Here is a 20,215-nt window from a genome sequence, read left to right on the forward strand (position 1 = left end):
ATGGCACAAGCAACAGTCATTAGGCACATTTTTCATTCAAAATTTACTGCTTACCTATAATGGTTTGTAACCTGAACAGCAGGAGTGCCTTGTATGCTGCAGTAGTTTATACACATTATAATATACAAAAGCCATGAATATCTTGTAAATTATATTCTTATAAACGGTGAGTTCTGATGTCATCAGTTATAAACGTTGAGTTCTGATGTCATTTCTGTCACATGACTCACTGAAACTTGTGTATTATAATAAATAAAGTACCCCCAGTTGTAAAATATGAGGATATTAGAAGTTACCTCGGAGTTCCATGACCTGTATAAAAACACTCGGCCTTCAGCCTCGTATTTTTATATGGTCATGAAACTCCTCGGTAACTTATATTTCACTATAGGGGGTACTTTATTCACTATATACCGTTTGTTGTAGTTTCTTGTGACTAGGATAGGTGTGTTTCTTTACAATGTGAAGGGAGACAGCATAAAATGTTGTTTCACACCATAGTTTTATGCACTATATGGCAAAAAGTATTTAGACACTTTCTGTTCAACATCTTTTTCCAAAATCAAGGGTATTTATATGGAGTTTGTCCTCCCTTTGCTGCTCTTGCGCGAAGGCTTTCCACTAGATGTTGACACAGTTTAGGTGGGACTTGTTTCCATTTAGCATCAGTGAGGTTGGACACTGATGTTGGGGATCAGGCCTGGCTCAATCCAGCATGGAAATTTATCCCACAGGGGTTCAGTTGGGCCATGCCTTTGTTCAGGCCAGCCAGGCCTTTACTCCCATCTCAGCAAATTTATTCTCTATGGACCTTATATTGAGCATGGGAGCAGTATGACGTTGGAACAGGAAAGAGCCTGTTCCATACTGCAGCTGCAAAGTAGGGGAGGGTTGTCAGTATCACTGTATGCATATATCACATGATACTGTAAACTGTTATTGGTAAATAAAAAATATATATATTGAGAAAGTCACTAGACGACTTCAAACTAGGGATGCACCAAATCCACTATTTTGGATTCGGCCGAATCCATCTTGGAAGATTCAGCCGAATCCCGAACCGAATCCAAATCCTAATTTGCATATGAAGGAAAAAGTGGAAAAAATGTGTTTACTTCCTTGTTTTGTAACAAAAAGTCACATGAAATCCCGCCCTCCCCACTATTTACATATGCAAATTAGGATTCGGTTCGGCCAGGCACAAGGATTCGGCCGAATCCGAATCCTGCTGAAAAAGTCCGAATCTTGGCCGAATCACGAACCAAATCCTGGATTCAGTGCATCCCTACTTCAAATAAAGGACTAAGAGTAAATGTATATGTTTAAACTAGGGCTGTACTGATTACATGATTCGGTTCAGTATTCAGCCTTTTTCAGCAGAATTCAGCCAAATCCTTGTCTCTAGCCAAACTGAATCCTTAAAATCATGTGATTTTCCTGGGGTTATACGATATCCCATTGTATAAAATAATTCCCTTAGGAAAATGGCTTTCATTCTTCCTAAATCAAGAACTCCAGACAGTGTCGTGTTTGGAAGATTAAGAATCAGCAGTAGAAATATAATGTAGTTTATATCAGAGTTGTCCCACATAGTGCTGAGAAGATTCTGTAAATCTCCATACCTTACAGTCATTAAAAACATTATTATACATAGCCATGTAATATATAGCCATCTTATTACACTGATTGCCAAATTCATTTATGTGGACAAAGTTCAAAAAATGGTCCAAATCTCCATGTTTTTTCCGGCAATGTACATTGATTGCCAAATTCATTTATGTGGACAAAGTTCAAAAATATGGTCCAAAATTCCATGTTTTTTCCGGCAATGTCTTTTCCCCATGATTCCAGTGTTTCTGGGGGTTTTTTCATCAAAATTCAACACAAAATAGAGCCTGGCATGCACAGGTTTGCTTTGGCAGGGGAGGGGGTTTAGAGGCGGATTTGCATCTGGGGAGGGGCCTGATGCGGCAGCCCCTGTGGGCCCAAAGCCCCCCAGTCCAACGCTGATTATACAGTATATATTAGGAATTATGGCATGATATAATTGCAAATAAGTCTCACTTTTATCAACATACTTACAATTTACAAAAAAACATTATTTTGACGTTACTTTGACGTTACAAACATGTAAAAAATAATAATAATAATAATAATAAGTGAATGCCCTGCCTTTCCAATCAGAATATTTTGAGTGTTTAATTATGCAAAAGAACAGTACAAAAATCTAAATTGGAATTATTATTGGCACATTCATCACTTAAACAGGCCAACAGTGCCACCTAGTGTACAGTGAAACTAAGTAATAAGAACATGGGCAATGAAAATTGACTTTATGACATTGGTTTTCATTTTCATAAGACTTAAAGATACTCTTTGTGTTTTAAAAACCTGAAAATTGTCAATGCATTTTGTTCACTAACTGCAATAGTTTTCCATATATAAAGTAGACTAAAAAGGTTAATAACACCCCCAGCAGATGTGCCCTATTTAAGTTGGCTTATACTGTTCTTCATGATGATGTGTCTACTTTCATTTATATCATCATATAAATGTTCTACTAATGCAAGAATGGGTTATTTATTTTACAAACCTCAATTAACCCCATCAAAGGTTCGTATATGCTTTTTTAAAATGTAAGGATTATTCTTAAACTATGGGATCAATTACCTGGAATGCTCGGGACCTGAGGTTTTCCAGGTAATGTATCTGTCCACAATTTGGATCTTTATTTATCAAAATCCGACAGTTTGCCCTTATTTATCAATAAAAAATTTTTTAATTTTCTAAAAAAAATCTAAATCTAAATTTTTGAAAAAAAACGCAACTTTTTAGGATTGTCATGCGAAAAACCCACATTTTCATCGCATTTGACACCCAAAAACCACAAAAAATTTAGTTTACATAGAAAAACTAGCATCAAACCCTGAAAACGCAGAACATCTCGTGAGGATTAAAACATCTTCAAATAGTTAAGGCGACATCTGCCATTGACTTTTACATGAATTCCGCAAGTTTTAGATGGAGTATTTTCAGATTTTGACTTGGAACAGCTTCGGGGCATACTTACGTAACTTTTTTCAGGTTTTCAGCGTCAAAGGGTCACTGAAAAAAAAATCGTGCATTAATAAATAACCCCCTAAATCTACTAGAAAATTATGTAAACATGAAATAAACCCAATAGGCTGACTTTTCTTCCAATAAGGATTAATAATGTCATAGTTGGAATCAAGTACAATTTTTTAATTATTTGATTATTTGATTATAATGGAGTCTATGGGAGATGGCCTTTTCAAAATGTAGAGCTTTTTGGATAATGGGTTTCCGGATAATGGATCCCATACCCGGATGCAGTTTTCTGTGTGCCTTTGCATCGGCTCTAGCGTCCGGAGGGCCCCAATGGGGTGTGGGCCCAGGAGCACTCCCAGTAGTTACGCCCTTACCCCTATCTGTACAGGATGTAGAATTCTTGGCAAAGATTAGTCAAAAGAGTGTTAATACAAATGAATAATGAATTTAAAAAACATACTTTACAGCAGTGATCCCCAACCAGTAGTAGATGTTGCTCCCAGTGGCCTCAAAGCAGGTGCTTGTTTTTGAATTCCTAGTTTTTAGGCAAGTTTTGGTTGCGTAAAAACCATGTGTGCTGCCACACAGGGCCTCTTGTAGGCTGCCAGTCCACATAGTGGCTACCAAATAGCCAATCACAGCCTTTTTTGTAATCTACAGGAACTTTTTCATGCATGTGTTGCTCCCCAACTCTTTTTGCATTTGAATGTGGCTCACTGGTAAAAAAGGTTGGGGACCCCTGCTTTACAGGATATATTAGTGTTGTGTATACAATTTGTACCATGTAGCATACCTGCACCCATAATCTTCCAGTTCTGGGAAATGATTGCACACGCCTCTATTCACACAGTATTTTCATAAGACAATGGACAATCTCTTATTAGTGTCTTGCCTGGAACATTACTTGTACTGATTGTGGAAGTGCTGATGGTTGTAGAAAAATCTAGAAACATAGAGACAACCTTATTTGCAAAATATTTAAAATAACACACACAAGAAAATGGAAATTAACTGACTGACAAAGATGAGAGAGAAAGACAGGTATTTCATTAAAGAAAACATGGCAGCCATAACATATGCAGAAAAATGTAAGTGGTCATAAGGAAAACTGTGAAAGTAAAATCTGCAGCTTATTAAATATTTAATGTTCTTTGGCTCCGGTATGAGGCTTTGCAAGCATTTTAAAAGATAACTCACCAGTACAGTTTACTGTGCTTCCAGGAAAGCCATTAATGCATGTGCAGGTGTAATTCCCTTGTGTATTGGTGCACACAGCATTTTCTCCACATGTATGAGTTCCCAGACTGCACTCATCAATATCTGCCAGACACAGAATCCCTGCTAAAAGCATTGAAGGCCTTGACATGAGAGAACAACATCATAACTGTTGAACGTCTGCATATATTTCACAGTTGATAAATTATGGCTGAAATAAACAGCAGTGACTATATCATATATATCATATACTGTTGCTGTGGAGCACAAAAAGCTATCCCTGGAATCAAGATCTCTGTTTTAACAAGCTCAGACTAATGCAATAACTCTCTACAAATACAGGGTCTCATATACAAACATACAGTAGGTGCTAAACTGCATATGTACAACTGCCAACCTAATTGGTTGCTACTGCCAGTTGTGCAATTTAGCGCCTATGCTGTCGTACAGCTTTAATGAAGCAGAAATTGCATCAGTCACTATAGCTTGGGCTGGCATGCTTTTGATATCTGCATACATTTATTATAAAGATAGATGAACGGATAGATAGACTGATATTTTGGTGCTGCTGATCTGATTTCAATATTTCATTGTAAGGTACTACAATGCAGTTGTGGAACCAATTTACACAGGAACATGTTATTGGCTTTTATTTAGCATTGATATAATAGGGGTAGTTCATCGTTAAAGTCATGATGACTTTTATATTATGAGACAATTGTTCTGTGCAGTTGTTCATAATTACAGTTATTTTGAATTATTTTGTTTTTTTTTTTGTTCAGCAGCTCTCCAGTTGCTAGGGACCAATTACACTGGCAACCAGGCAGTGATTTGAATGAAAGACTGGAAGATGAATAGTAGAGGGTCTGAATTATATCAATAAAAAGAGACCATTACAATAAAATATGAAGACCAATTGAAAAGTTGCTAGTAATAGGACATTCTTTAACATATAATAATTATTTAAAGGCTAACTACCCCTTTAACAGAGAATGCTTCACTATTCAAATCAGGCCCTGCCACTTCTAATGAATAAAAAATAAGGTAAAAATAAAATCAAGACTGGTGGTGACAAAAAAAGAATTCTATTTTTGAACTTTTTTTTCATTTTAAAATCTCTATTTGTCATGGTTCCCAATTACTGTTTGGTATGAACCCTAACCTGCCTGTCTTGCCTCTTTGACTTTGCCTTGTTTATATTGCCTTACATTTCTGTAAAATACTTAACAAGAAAATATTATAGAAAACACAAAAATGACTGATTTATGTATGTAAGATTTACATGCTTGCTTTTAAATACAAGTGCTAATAAGATATTATTATTATTTTAGTATTTTACCATATGTAGGTATAATTTAAAAAAAAAAAAAGTAAAATCTGCACTATAGGTGCCATTTGCATAAAGATCCATATCATTAAGAACATTTTGCACTAAACTAGAATTGCTTCCTGCTGATACTGCATTAAGTGACTAAGCCCACAAGTGTCAGCTTAGCGACCCTCATGACTATTCATCACAATCGGAGTTATTTGATGAGTAATACAACCGGGTCAATGTCAATTTGAGTTTTTTTATACATAAGAATGATTTCCAATAAATCTATGCCCTTGTTCCAGTTTGTCATTTTCTTTAAGCTGCCAAGAAAAAGGAAAGAATTGCAGAAAAAAAGTAGTGGACTTATCCCAGGCAGATGCTCCCACCAGAATTGCAGAAAACTGCACCGGCCCAGGGTTTTTCCAGCGAGCACCAAGGGGAGATCCTCTACCGGCTCCTTCTTTCTTCAAATTTCTCTGGGCAGACACATGCGCAATAGAATGAAATAGCTGACTTTTTAGTTAAAGTTCGGCTTTTCGCTCTACTGTGCTTGCGCAGACGTGCGAAGAAAGAGGGAGACGGAAGAGGATCGCTCCGTGGTGCTCACTGGAAGAACCCCGGCCGGTGCAGTTTTCTGCTGATAGGAGCACCGGCCCAGGGTTTCAGGTAAGTAAATACAATCACTTGGGGGTGCCTAACATTTGGCATCCCCAAGTGCAAGACGACATTCCTTCTCCTTTAAATCAACCACAAAAACTTGAGCTTTGCCTAGGACAACTCCCATTGACTTCTACATGACTTCGCAAATGAATACATTCGATAATTACATTAGAATTTTCATGTTTTTTTTCTTATTAACTCACAGATATCAAAGTTTTTGAAAATATAACTCACATGTGTGAGTTTGGGTTCAAGAAAATTTTTAATTGTGGGAAAAAATCCACTTAACCACTCCAGTGAAGAAGAATGGATCTGCAGGCTGAGTTCAATATGTTAAAAATTGCTTATTAATTTATATTACACAAACACAATTATATACAGTAGATTACAATATCATATAATTTTATATTTGGGGTTTTATGATTAGAAATGGCTGTTGCTCCTTCATATGTGTTTAGTGTATAGTTAGCTCACTACAATAATGATTTTAATTTTTCCCCTAGTGGAATATTGCTGATCTGATTTGTAATTAGGAGTCTGTATTGACAGAGTGGATTTATTCTGCTAGAGTCATAGAACTATACATGTGCACCTACAGTACAGAAAGGGAGTGGCAGTGTAATCATTTTGGTCACAAAGGTTTTTCTCCTGGGAAGATTACTTTATTGCATAGAAACAAAAACAAATAAAAGAAACATAATCGGATTTTCCTGAGAGGGGATATTTCTTCAATTTGAATCACCATAGCTTTTAGTCTGCTAAAAAATAATTTATACATTAAATACCAATATGGATTCATTGTCACATACAAGGTACTGTTTTATTATTACAGAGAATTTTTTTTAGAATACTAATTTAGAATAATAAGAAATAATTTTTAGAAATCACAATTATCTGCTTTAAATGGAGTCTGTGGGAGATAGTCTCTCATAATTCTGAACTTTCTAGATAATGGGTCCCCTTACCTGTAATACTAAGCATAAGCATGGCTCTTTCTTTTCCCTCATAAAAGCTTGTATTCCAAAGACTAATCTGTAGGTTTGGCTTTGAGAATTGTGCTAAAGATAAAACACATCTATTCATGATCCTGTGGCTTTTTTCAGTAAAATGTATAGGGTACAGTCCATATTGATAATTTGGAGTGATATTCTGCTTACAATATAGAATGCATCTGCTGAGTCAAGCAATATGACAGCCGCTGCTCAGACACATTAAAGCAAATTAACAGAGACTCAATGCTCTGTGCACTTGTCTTCATTAAGCTTCAAACTGTCTAAGGAAATCAGCATTCATTACAAAGGGGCAACTGAGATCTGCTAAACCTATTGCTAAATTAACTAAAATTTACAGATAAATTAATAGTCCCACCAGTGCCAGAATTATCCAGAAAAGTGCTAGAATGTAGAATGCTCACTTAGCTTTATCAAAGAGCAACCTTACATCAAATTAACATTTCAGAACAAACCATTATACTTATAATTTAGTAAAAAAAAAGTTACAAAAACAATTGTGGATTTTACAATATTATAGTAATCATTATAATGCCCCTTAAAGCTTGATAGTCCATTTTCAATAAAGCCATACTTGCACTTGCAGATATAACCCCCCTCTGTATCAATGCATTCTGTCTGGTGGGCATTGCAGATGGCAGTGTGAAGAGAACATTCATCAATATCTATAAACAAAAGCATTTTTTTTTAAATGTTGAATGTTATTTTTAATGAAAAATGTGTATTATTTTCACTTTCTCAGCAACTGCCAGTGGCTGAATTACAAGTCCCCACACATGCAGGACATAGACAAACCCATAGGAAAAAAGGAGCAGCTCAATTTGAATTTAAATTAAGAACACTGACAATACTCGGTAGCTAGCATTTGTAAAACCCACGCCTGCTTGAGAAAGTTAATCACTCAATTGAATAAAAATAGCTAATCCGATGTGTAAGCTGAACCCAGGTCCTATGCTTTCAGAACAGCCTCTATCCAATTTGCAAAGGTCGGATAAAGAAAAGTTATGCACTTTGAGTGTCCCAGATGCAGTGCCCTGAACCTGTAGCTGGGGGTGATGCACAAACAGATAATACAACACTCCTTCAGCCAGTCTTAAAATATGACTTTTTTTTTTTTATCTCTAAAAGCATATATTTTATTGGGAGGTTCTATTATCAATAGTCAAACCTTGCTGATTGCTCTATTCTATGGGAACACACAGCAGCCCAACTGTCTTAAGTTTCCTTAAGTAACTGGGTGTAATAACACGAGTTTTTTCAATAATGGCTCATGGTAATACTCTGATTATACCCAATAGAGCATCGCAATACTTTGATAAAGAACTGTATAAAAGTTGAGCCCGATGTCGTATGTTGAGCCCAATATAGTGTACAAGACAGCTTTATAACGTATAATTGTGTATAACAAAGCTTTGTCATAGTTTACAAGGCGGCCTTATAATCTATAATCCTGTATAATGAAGCGTTGTGCAAGAGAAATCATGGGAACATCAACTTGATGACCTAATACTTGTTCTTTATTCTCATATGTATTATCTAAAATGTTTATGATTTCTGAAGCCCTTATTAGACTTTACTTTATTGTAGCCGGGGGCACAATATGCTATTCAGCTACCAGTTAGCTAGATAAGATCTCTGCTTCGGGTGTGCTTGTTGGGAGTCTGGCCAGATCCTGATGAGCGCTTGGGAAGCAAGATCTGTTATTAACCAAATCATTATATCTTCTTACTAAATTACAATATGAGCTCATTGTTTGATAAGCCTATATAAACTGGGGTCTCCATTCCGGTCAGCTGAGATTCACCTGTGGGGTTTACCTGTGCTGCCACAGGACCTGTGGTCTAACCATATTATCTTTGGAACCATTTGAGCCTCAATCTGCAGACTGTTTAAGGATCTCCCAGTCGTACAGACAGAGAGGGGTTGTTTGCACACTGTGCTCACTCGGTAATGTATATCTTTTGCATTCTATGTATGTAATAAACCTTTGTTTATACGTAGCTGGTGTGTTTCAATTATTTCCAAGAGACTCATAGAACCACAATTAAAAAACTGGGCTTATATTTTTGCATTTCCTTGGGCCTAAAAAACACGTCACTTTAGAAAACAATGCCACCGTAAGAATATCAGATTCTGGGTATGGCATTGCAGAAATGCTGGTGACTTAACATAGATCTTGTCCTACTTCTATCTGCTTCCATACATAAACAAAGAAGTGAATTTTCTGCTGAAACATATGTTTTCTATGTTTGTTTAAAGGTACAATTTAAAGCAAAGTGATATGAGAATTAATGTCTATGAACTTGCTTTGGTTTACAGGCTTTAAATACAACATATTATATAAATAATGTTGTTAATGCAAGCATATTGCAAACCACCAGAGAATAAACATTTGAAATCCCCAGAATAAATCTAACAGAAGTGTAGAAATTAAAAAGAAAGGCCTGACCTAGGGCACACAACAACAGCCAGTGTTCCAAACAGCTGTACACTTTTTAATGTAGAGTTTACATGAAAGTATGTCTGCTGCTATTCAAACAAATGATAATGTTATTATGTTTTAGTAACTGGAAACTACGGAATTATGTTTTGACTGAAAAAAAGACATAATTCCAGTTAAGAAAATGAAATATATCATTTTCTGAAAACTGAGTATCTTACATAGCAGAAACCATGCGACATTCATTACATTTATAATAAAACAGAAATATTAAAAGAACAAGTAAAGGTTGGTAGTCTGCATTGTGCTGTTGTGTTGCAGTAACACCCTAGTGAGAGCCATGAAACAACAGTAAGGCACAGATTTATCAAGGGTCAAAGTGAAAATTAAAATTTTAAAGATTCTAATTTCGAGCTAATTTTTGTGTACTTCGACTAGGGAATAGTCCAAATCAGATTTGAATTTGAAAAAAAAAATGTCTCGACTTCCACTATTCGCCATCTAAAGCCTGCTGAATTGCTGTTTTAGTCTATGGGGGACCTCCTAGAACCCATTTGGAGTCAATTGGTGGACATTGATAAATCAGAGGTTTTTTTTGAGAATACTTCAAATCGAATTTAATCGAAGACGATGTTACTTCAACTCGTACAATTCAAAATTGAACAAAAAAGGCCTATTTACCAGAAAAAAAACTTAGATTTTTTAATAAATTTCTGTTGGTCTTTTTTTATTCGAATTTCGAAGTTTTTTTTTTTATTCGAAATTCGACCCTTGATAAATCTGCCCCTAGGTGTACAAAATCCTACTTGTGGTGACAAGCTTGAGAAGGGAGAAACAGGAGAAGCAGCAAGAGTTCCATAGGGATGGAGAGAGAAAGATAAATGGGGGAAAACAAGGGCACCTGGAAAGGGCAGAGTTTAAACACACAATGAGATAAAGGACATTTTGAGTCTTCTAATACATGGGACACCATTCTGGTATGTTTCGTGTATGAGGTGAGTTTCCACTACAATTTAGCGAAGTGCCGTTGAATAACAGCAGCAGAGATACACAGCTGTGCTTTTGTTCCCAATGACAATCATTTTTTCCAACTGACAGACTCCTGTTAGGAGTACATCAACTGAGATTCACGGCATGTCTTTCTCCTTTACCATCTAAGGCTAGGCTTACATCGGTGACTTCTGTACCAGTAACAAATCATATAGGACAAGTGTGACAAAAATGCATGGAACTATTTTATTCTTTAACACACCCAACAGCAACAACTTCATTGTTTTCTTCCCTACCTTGCATCTTTAATCTTTTCTGTTGTGCTGTCTGTATAAAGGGACAATATACAGTATAACATACAGGGGCAGATTTATCAAGTGTCGAATAGTAAAATCGAATTTTCTAATTGTATTTTTGGTCAAAACTCACAAATTCGAATTGGAAATAATCCAAACTCAATTAGAATTTGAGATTTATCAAACCTTTACCCTGGGAACAATTCAAATTCGACAATTCGCCACCTATAACCTGCCAAGTTTATGTAGAAGTCAATGGTCCAGTGACCCATTTGAAGATGTTAACAGCCTTCCTGACATTCGAATTTTTTTCAGAGAAAAAACTTCATTCGAGTTTAGTCGGTAATTCAAATTTTTTGAGACAGTAATATATGTTTGCGTTTTAGATGTTTGAATTTTTTCATAAATAACCTCCCATTCGAATTTTGAGTATATTCGAATTTATTAAGGTAAAAAAATTTCACATGAACTAAACCTTTGATAAATGGGCCTCACAATGTCTGCCTATTTTATAATTACAATGAACATTTTTTGGTATTGATTTAACACTTACAGCTCCAACATACCCCTGGAATCATCACAGTTACGGTGCCCATACAAGGGTAGAAATGTTCCACTGTTCCCTGTAGCCAGACGTGAAGAGAGAGGGAGCGCGCATGGCATGTCTCAATGTTACTGATGATGTGACAGAGGAAAAATGGCTGCCGGGTGAAAGCTGCTATTTGTTTTAAGAAAATGTAATGGCGCTGGCAAATTAAGGGGGTATATGCAGTATAAATGATGCGGCTTGGGTGGGGAGATATGCCCAACATATATACTGTACATGGTAGGAAAATGTAGGCTTTACATGTCCTTTAAAGAGTAGGCATTTGTTGTGGAACTTGTGGTATATTGCAACTGGTCTAACTTTTTCATGTGAGGGTTTGATTTCATGTGATCAATCTGCACAGAGTGGATGCATGCTTTATATAGTGAATAATGTATCCCCTCTTGTAAATTATAAGGATATTATAAGTTACTGAGGTTTCATGATAATATAAAAGTACGAAGACGAAGATTTTATACAGGTCATGGAACTCTGAGGTAACTTCTAATATCCTCATATTTTGCAATAGGGGGTACATTATTTATTATAATACACAAATTTTAGTGAATCATGTGACAGAAATGACATCAGAACTCACCATTTATAACTGATGACATCAGAACTCACCGTTTATAAGGATATAATTTACAAGATATTCATGACTTTTGTGTATTATAAGTGTATACTTTCTTAATAGTCATTCAGTTGTCTATCAAAGCAAATACTTAAATACGTTGGCAGTATAACACTAGAGTGTTTGTGCTACTCAGTTGGTCTCTAGTCTAGAAATCCAATGCTTAATTTTGAAGAAACACCAAGTGCAAATCAGAGAAGTCATGTAACTATAAGTAGAGTTCTTTTGTGTTACACATAATTAAGAGAGAGCGAATTTGTGGTGAATTTCCATGTTTCCCCGGTGGCTAATAAATTCACAAAACAGCAGCGAAAATTCACCAGCGTCAAAAATTTTTGGATGCGCTTCGGAAAAATAGCTTGCGTCAAAACCGTCATGTGTCAACATTATTTGGATGCCCATTGACTTTAATGCTGGCGTCAAAAGTCGCGTTTTGAAAATTTTCACCATTTCACTAATTTTGCAAGAAATATGCAAATTTTTCTGCAAAGGAAAATGGGACAAATTCGCCCATCACTAATAACTACTATATAAGCAGTGCAGGAGGGGGGACGCGGATTATTGCTGTAAATAATTGCAATGCATAAGGTATATCAGGGCAAGGTATGGCTGATAAAGCTTGGGTAAGCAACATGCATTCACATTTATAAGGTAGCTGTGTTTCTGAAAGAAACATCACAACCAATCTAATGTCAGTCATACTAATAAAACTGGCAACTTGGTTTATACTGTACACAATCTTCTGTATGTATAAAAAGTGATTTTAAAAAGAATGCACAGTAATTATTTGCACATTTACGTATTCTTCAGTACCTGTACTGTGCAATAGCAATAAGGTTTACACAGACTACATTCAGATACAGACTGATACAGGAGTCATAATACAGTGTGTTTGTCAAAGCTAAAATTATCCTTTTCATTTTACAGTGAGTTTGAGCAGTGCTTTTATGCAGTTACCAGCACACACATATTTTGTGAAGAGTATAGAGGGCGAATCTTTTAATTTTAAATATTACTGATTATTAAGTGACTAGCCAAAAATGTAGTTAATGGCAAACTGACTAGAACCATTGTTTTAAGTCTCAGTAAGAATATTACACAGTATGCCATGGAAGTCTTGAACCTTATTGTTCCAGCTAATATTTAGCTCTCATTTATAATGAGATTTTTTTTTTCAAAAAATTTAGACACAAATATATACACTTTACAAAAATTAATATATATCATTAAAAACAAGACCCTAAATATTTGAATTCTTATATTATTGCACACTTCTTATTTGCCCCATTAAGACAGCTGTTTAGCGGGCACACACAGGAGATCATACCTGAAACCATAATTCTGCCAAAAACCCCTTGCTGCTACTTGATGCTTCTCTTGTGCCCATTTCAGTGTTGATGAAGGGAAGTGGACCATGAAAAAATGATTCAGTATGAGCAGTTTGATTGTTGCTGTCTTTGTGTTTTCTAGGCAGGGGGCTGTCATCTGCAATGACTGAGAACAGTAAAACTTAATTTTAAATTACATATTTACCTCATTAGTCATTTCTAAGCTACTCAAAAAAGGCTTAGTCTTTTATTATAATAAAACACATTAGAGGTATAATAGGATCAGAATTAAATATAGAGAGTTAGAGAATAGAATTATGTTTTATTGCAGTCAGGTGCGACTGAGGCTGCCACATAATTTAGCGTGTGCTTTGTGATAAGCAGAGACTAACTTTAAACTAAAAGCCGAATTAAAGTGCTCGTCATCTAACAAGCAAACAAATTTCACTTTGAACAAAAGCCAGGGAATAAGCCAGGGCCTTCAAAGAAGATGAATGAGGACACTCCCATAGAGCACAGCCATGCCAAGGCAGAATATCTGAACATGTATCAAGTATTCTTAGATTATATTGTCAGCACAGTAAAGCTTCCTTTGTGCTACATGAAGGCAAATGAAATAGCATTCTTCCCTTTCAATTCTTCTCTGTCCCAGCCAGGAATACAATTCAATCCATGAAGGGTATAAAAACAAACCAGCTTCTCTAATTCCATCCTCCAAAACACAATAAAAGGTTGGCTGTTATGAAGTGACAAAGAGTGTATGACCCACCCAAGTGACACATTTGTATATTAGTGTCTATTCAGAGAGGATGGCATCATAATCTCACCAAATAATCCTTTCATATACAATATAACTGTGTGTGTCTAAAATGCTTTGTCAATAACAACATATTTGGGAGGGGATTACATTCATCCCAGGCTACCTGCTGTTGTTTCAGAGGCATTAATAGTTTTTCCATGTCACATTGCAGAAAGACTTTATTGAACAAACGATGGGCACCAGGTCTGTTTTCACAGCTCAACACAGTGGCACCTTTTTGTGAATGGAAATGTGCTCTCAAGGGTATCAGCTGTTAGCTCTAAGGGAATTGTAATTACTATTAGTTTGTTCCCAAAAAGATATCACAGAGTAAAAAAAAATATATAAAATCAGGCAGCATTTATTATGTATGATATTGCATAGTACAAATCCTACTTATCAGTTTCAACATTTGTGGAAAGCTTTCTGGAGCAGACATAGCAATTCATTTTTAGCTGCATCAGTAATGGATCAATTAGTTCAGGTGTCCCCAACCTTTTTTTACCCGGGAGCCACATTCAAATGTAAAAAGAGTTGGAGAGCAACACAAGCATAAAATAGTCCCTTGGGAGCTAAAATAAGGGCTGTGATTGGCTATTTGGTTGCCCCTATGTGGACTGGCAGCCTACAAGAGGCTCTACTTGGTACTATACTTAGTTTTTATGCAATTAAAACTTGATTCCAAGCCTGGAATTCAAAAATAAGCATCTGCTCTGAGGACCTAGAGAGCAACATCCAAGGGGTTGGAGAGCAACATGTTGCTCGCGAGCTACTGGTTGGGGATCACTGAATTAGTTGAACATTGCTGGAAGGTTTTTAACCCTTTAGGTCCTTTAAGCTATTACACAGTTGCATAGTAAGTGAGGCAGATGAGTCCTGGATTGGAGGTGCTGGATTGGAGGTGCATGATTTAGCATTTTTCAATGCTAAGAATATTGTTCTTTCCAAACCTACACTGGAGAAAATTGCACAGCAGTGGAAGTTCCACTCCACTATAAAAACTAACCCTGGGGATCTCAGAGGTAACGGGGTCTTCTGTTTATCCGTACATGCTTATCTTTGTATTAGACAAAGGAAGCTTTTCTATTTGTCATAAAAATCCATGATCTTTGAGTTGATCTCTTAATGGTTTAGGGGCACAGAAGGCTAAAATGCTTTTTATTTCTTTTTAAACATTGGGGGTTTAAAGATGAAATGAATGAAGTATGCTTATCTATTTTTAAAACCAACCCAGGCAAACATTATTTCAAAAACCAGTTATAGGTATGGGAACTGTTGACCAGAAACCAGTTATCCAAAAGGTGCCGAATTACGTAGACTCCATTTAAACCAAAAGAAGAAACTTTTTAAAAATCATAACCTTTTTCTCAGTAATAATAAAGCACTACCTTGAACTTGATCCCAACTTGGATCTAACTAATTCTTACAGGAGGCAAAACATCCTATAGGTTTTAATATATGTTTAAATGATTTTTTAGTTATGGAGATCCAAATCCAAATTACAGTCATGCCTCCTTGGTAAAAGGTACATGTACAGTTTAACATTTGAAGACTCTGATATACTGTATATCAGGCAACTGCAATTGTTAGCACATAGCAAACCTGTTTCTGTTTGAATATCTAATATTTAAGTTACACATTCTTTCCCAAATGAATCATAAGTGACTCATAATAGGTTTGTTTGACTGGACATAGTGTTCCAAGAATGACTCTATACAATGAAAATAGACTGGTACCCATTTTAGTTAAGGTTGCTGTTGCCAACTGCTTTTGTTTTGTATGTTCAGTTGCTTCCTTTAACCAGTGATAATATGATATTTTATTCAGTTCAGGGTCATAACTTGTTAAGCTTTACACACTCTTAACATAATTATGTTGGCAGAGTTTCCCAAATTGTCATATTTGATTGGATGAGACAATGTCATCACAATCACCTCAGAAAGTTAGTAGGCAGCGGTAATATTGTCCTGTTTCTTTGTTATTTCTATTGCTCCTTGTCACTACTTTAATAGGAAGCATAAATGACATGATGACAATGAGGATTATAACAGATTCTGCCAGGCCACCCTTTTCCCCCAGCTGTTATGAAAGCCTTAAGTGTAATTCCGCTCCTGGTAAAAGGACAGGGGCCTAAAGTTGAGGACAACAGTCTGGAATGTGGAAATCGGAGAACTAGTCACTTCACTTCTATTATCTGTCTAAGATGACACATTTACTAAAAAAACTCCCATACATAAGATTCTTTTTCTGTAGGACAAATATGAAGAATGCACTTACAAAGGGTGCGCTCAAGTACATGTGCGTATTTTTTACATGCAGTACAGAAAACGTTTATCTTCTTTAGTCTATAACTGTCCAAACAGTATCATGTGGTATCAAGTATATTTAAAACAAAGGGAATTCCTCAGCTGATATGTCGCATACGTTTGACTCTGTCAATTGAAATAATAAACTTAAATCATTTTACATTCACATGTCTTGCATGTTGCCTCAGTTCAGCCCTCTTTTGATAATCAAGTAGAAATTATTAAAGACTGGTAGTAGCATTGACGGTTGTTGAGTATGAGGAATGAAAAGGAATATATGTGCTGAGAGAATTTGGAAAGGCTTCAAATATATTTATCTTCTAAAAAGCTAAAGAGTAAGCTGTTCTGGGGAGAAGTTGCTGTAATCAAGTTGAAGAATTGACGCACACATCACTTAGTTCCCCAGAACCTTAAGAACATATCAGTCGAAAACCAGTCCAAGATCTAACACATACCTGGCTTTGACAAAGGATGTTCAATTACAATGGATGAGGGTCTTTGCATGTTGCCTTGAAGACGTTCCCAGTTCTGTGTGTTTCTCTTCTCAATTTTTTGTGATGGCTGAACCCAGTCAGTGACCCACAAGTGATCCTCAAAGACTGATATGTCAAAAGGATGGCCTGTTAAAGGAGAAGGAAAGCTACAAGACAGTTTATTGCCAACATATTAGCCACAATACTGCAAGCTAGAACGCTATATTTATTCTGCAGAATGCTTTACCATACCTAAACAGCTAACAGCTCTAGACACTGTCTCTGTTTGTTTAGGATAGAAGCTGCCATTTAAGCGTGGTGTGACATCACTTCCTGCCTGAGTCTCTCCCTGCTCACTAACAGCTCTGAGCTCAGATTACAGCAGGGATGGGAGGAGGGAGGGGGAGAGGAGCAAACTGAGCATGCTCAAGCCCTGCCCTGGAGGTTTATGCTGAAAACAGGAAGTCTGGTACAGAAGCCTATGTATACACAATAAAAGGAAAGCAAAGCTGTGTTTCTTTTGACAGATGACTCAGAGCAGCATTACTTTGAGGGTTTACTGGTGTATTTATATAGACCTTTCTGATAAAGCTTACTTAGTTTTAACCTTTACTTCTCTTTTAAATATATATATATATATATATATATATATATATATATATATATATCTGAAGTCAATGATAATATATGTTACATCATAATGATCTTAGCTTTAAGATTGCAAGCTCTAATGAGTAGGACTCTCTTTACCTCCTGTTTTGGTCCCTATTTATATGGAATAAGTATGCTTGATTTGTACACCATTCTATTGGACAGCACTGTGGAATATGCTGTCGCCTTTTCATACTTTAATGTAATAATAATGTAAGTAAAATATAAAATGTACTAAAGATATAGGAAATGTGCTCCATGTGCCCAACACATTTACAGGCTGGTGTTATCTATACTTTGTGGCCTTTCTCAGGGTTATTTATACAGAAATGAGAAAAATCCTCAACTATTGAACTGTATTATCAGCTTTGGACTTCTAAAGCTTTTCAACTACATTGTACAATACCTAATATCTGACAGAAACTAACCCTGTCGTTTGCAGATATTTTTCTTTATTATATATATATATATATATATATATATATATATATATATATATATATTTATTGTTTGTTTTTAGCCTGTCACAGAACTGCCACTTCTTCATGTAGATTGTACCTTATCTTCTGTTCTATATAATGTTGTGTATTCCTCTGTAGCACAGGTTGTGTTTCTATTATGAACAGGAGGACACAAAGATCACAGCCTGTACAACAGTGAAAACTCTACCCCTTGGCACGGTACAAGGCAGAAAGCACACTTTACATTGAGAAATGTCAGATTGTAAATTGTACAATTTAGAATTATTTTTAGCCATGAATCCTATGGTGTGAATAAGCAAGATACTAAGACAAGAGGAGTAAAAGATATAGAAATAATTTTGCTAATTATGGGCCTTTAAATGTTTTGAAAGATTAGTGGAGCAAATAATAGGAGAAAAGCCAGAGTACAGTCTCACATTTTCATTGGGAGGAACTACAACATTATCAAATTATAACAGATATAGTACAGGTATAGTATCCATTATCTGGAACCTTTATCCAGAGAAATCTGAATTAAGGGAAGGCCATCTGCCATAGACTCACTTTTTATCTAATAATTCACATTTTTAAGAATTATTCCCTTTCTCTGTCATAATAAAACATACCATATACTTTATCACAACTAAGATATAATTAATTGTCTTTAAATGATTTTTAGCAGACTAGGGGGCAGATTTATCAAGGGTCAAATTTCGAGGGTTAATAGACCCTCGAATTCGACCCTCAAAGTAAAATCCTTCGAATTCGAATATCGAATTTGAAGGATTTTAGCGCAAATACTTTGATCGAACAACCGAATAAAAATCGCTCGAAGGATTTTAATCAATTGAACAAATTATTTTTATTCGATCATAAAAAACGTAGAAAAGTGCTGGGGAAGGTCCCCATAGGCTAACATTGAACCTCGGTAGGTTTAAACTGCCAAAGTATGTAGTCGAAGTATTTTTTAAAGAGACAGTACTTCGACTATCAAATGGTCGAATAGTCAAACGATTTTGAGTTCGAATTGTTTGAATCGAAGTCGAAGGTCATAGTAGCCTATTCGATGTACCCAAAAAAATACTTCGAAGTTTTTTTCATTGGAATCCTTCACTCGAGCTTAGTAAATGTGCCCCTCAATGTCTAGTGTTCAAAGTTACAGAATCCCAAGAAAATCCCAGGTCACAAACATGCTGGATAACAGGTCCCATACCTGTAACTGAGGTTGCAATATGTTACATAAAAACCCTGCTTAAACCGATTGAAGGTAAAGTGAACAAATCATCCTGAATAATGGAAAGGCCTTCAGTAGGAACAATTACTAAATTCCATCTCTAGCTCCAGTTTCAATCAATGACAATAGAGTTAACCTTAGGGGTTGACTTCGGACAATGACATTTAAAAGGTGTTTCTGAGCGAAAAGCCTGGTATTAGCAGTCTTAAATTGCTAGTATCTCATAAGCCACTTTAAAAAAAAATAATGTACACTTTAAATTGCAAACGGACTCCGAGAAGCACTCTGAGATCGGCCAACATCAGTTGAGTTTTTGATTTAGACCCTCTTTGAGGCAATGACATGTTACGAGCAATATGATGTAATTGATGTTGCTAAAAGTACTGGATGACTCTTATGACTGGACTATCAATTATAGGAAACATTATAAATAATGAGGTTTTTTATGACTATTAAACCTTAAGAGCAGTAATCTTAACAAGCTATAACATACGTGTTGACTGTAGGAATAAGACTACCTTCTATTAATGAAAAAATAATGGAATCATCTCGAGTTACACTGGACTACACATTGACCATAAACTGGCCAATCCTGACCAAACGGTGAGATGGAGGTACTGATGTACAGATGTCATAGCACATGTACGGCAACCCTGCTATTGTTCCATTTTCATTTTCAGCTCTAAGCAAACTGTATATATATTGCCCTTTAAGCTACAACTTTGCTTAATTGTTATATGTTCAGTCT

The 20,215-nt window shown here is 35.9% G+C and overlaps 1 pseudogene; it reads right to left on the minus strand.

Moving 5' to 3' along the window:
• LOC108704401 overlaps positions 1-19,811 on the minus strand; it is a 31,652-nt pseudogene extending 11,841 nt beyond the window's left edge.
• Positions 19,812-20,215: the final 404 nt, after the last annotated feature.

The sequence above is a fragment of the Xenopus laevis genome, chromosome 1S (genome assembly GCF_017654675.1).
Source record: "Xenopus laevis strain J_2021 chromosome 1S, Xenopus_laevis_v10.1, whole genome shotgun sequence".
NCBI lineage: Eukaryota > Metazoa > Chordata > Amphibia > Anura > Pipidae > Xenopus > Xenopus laevis.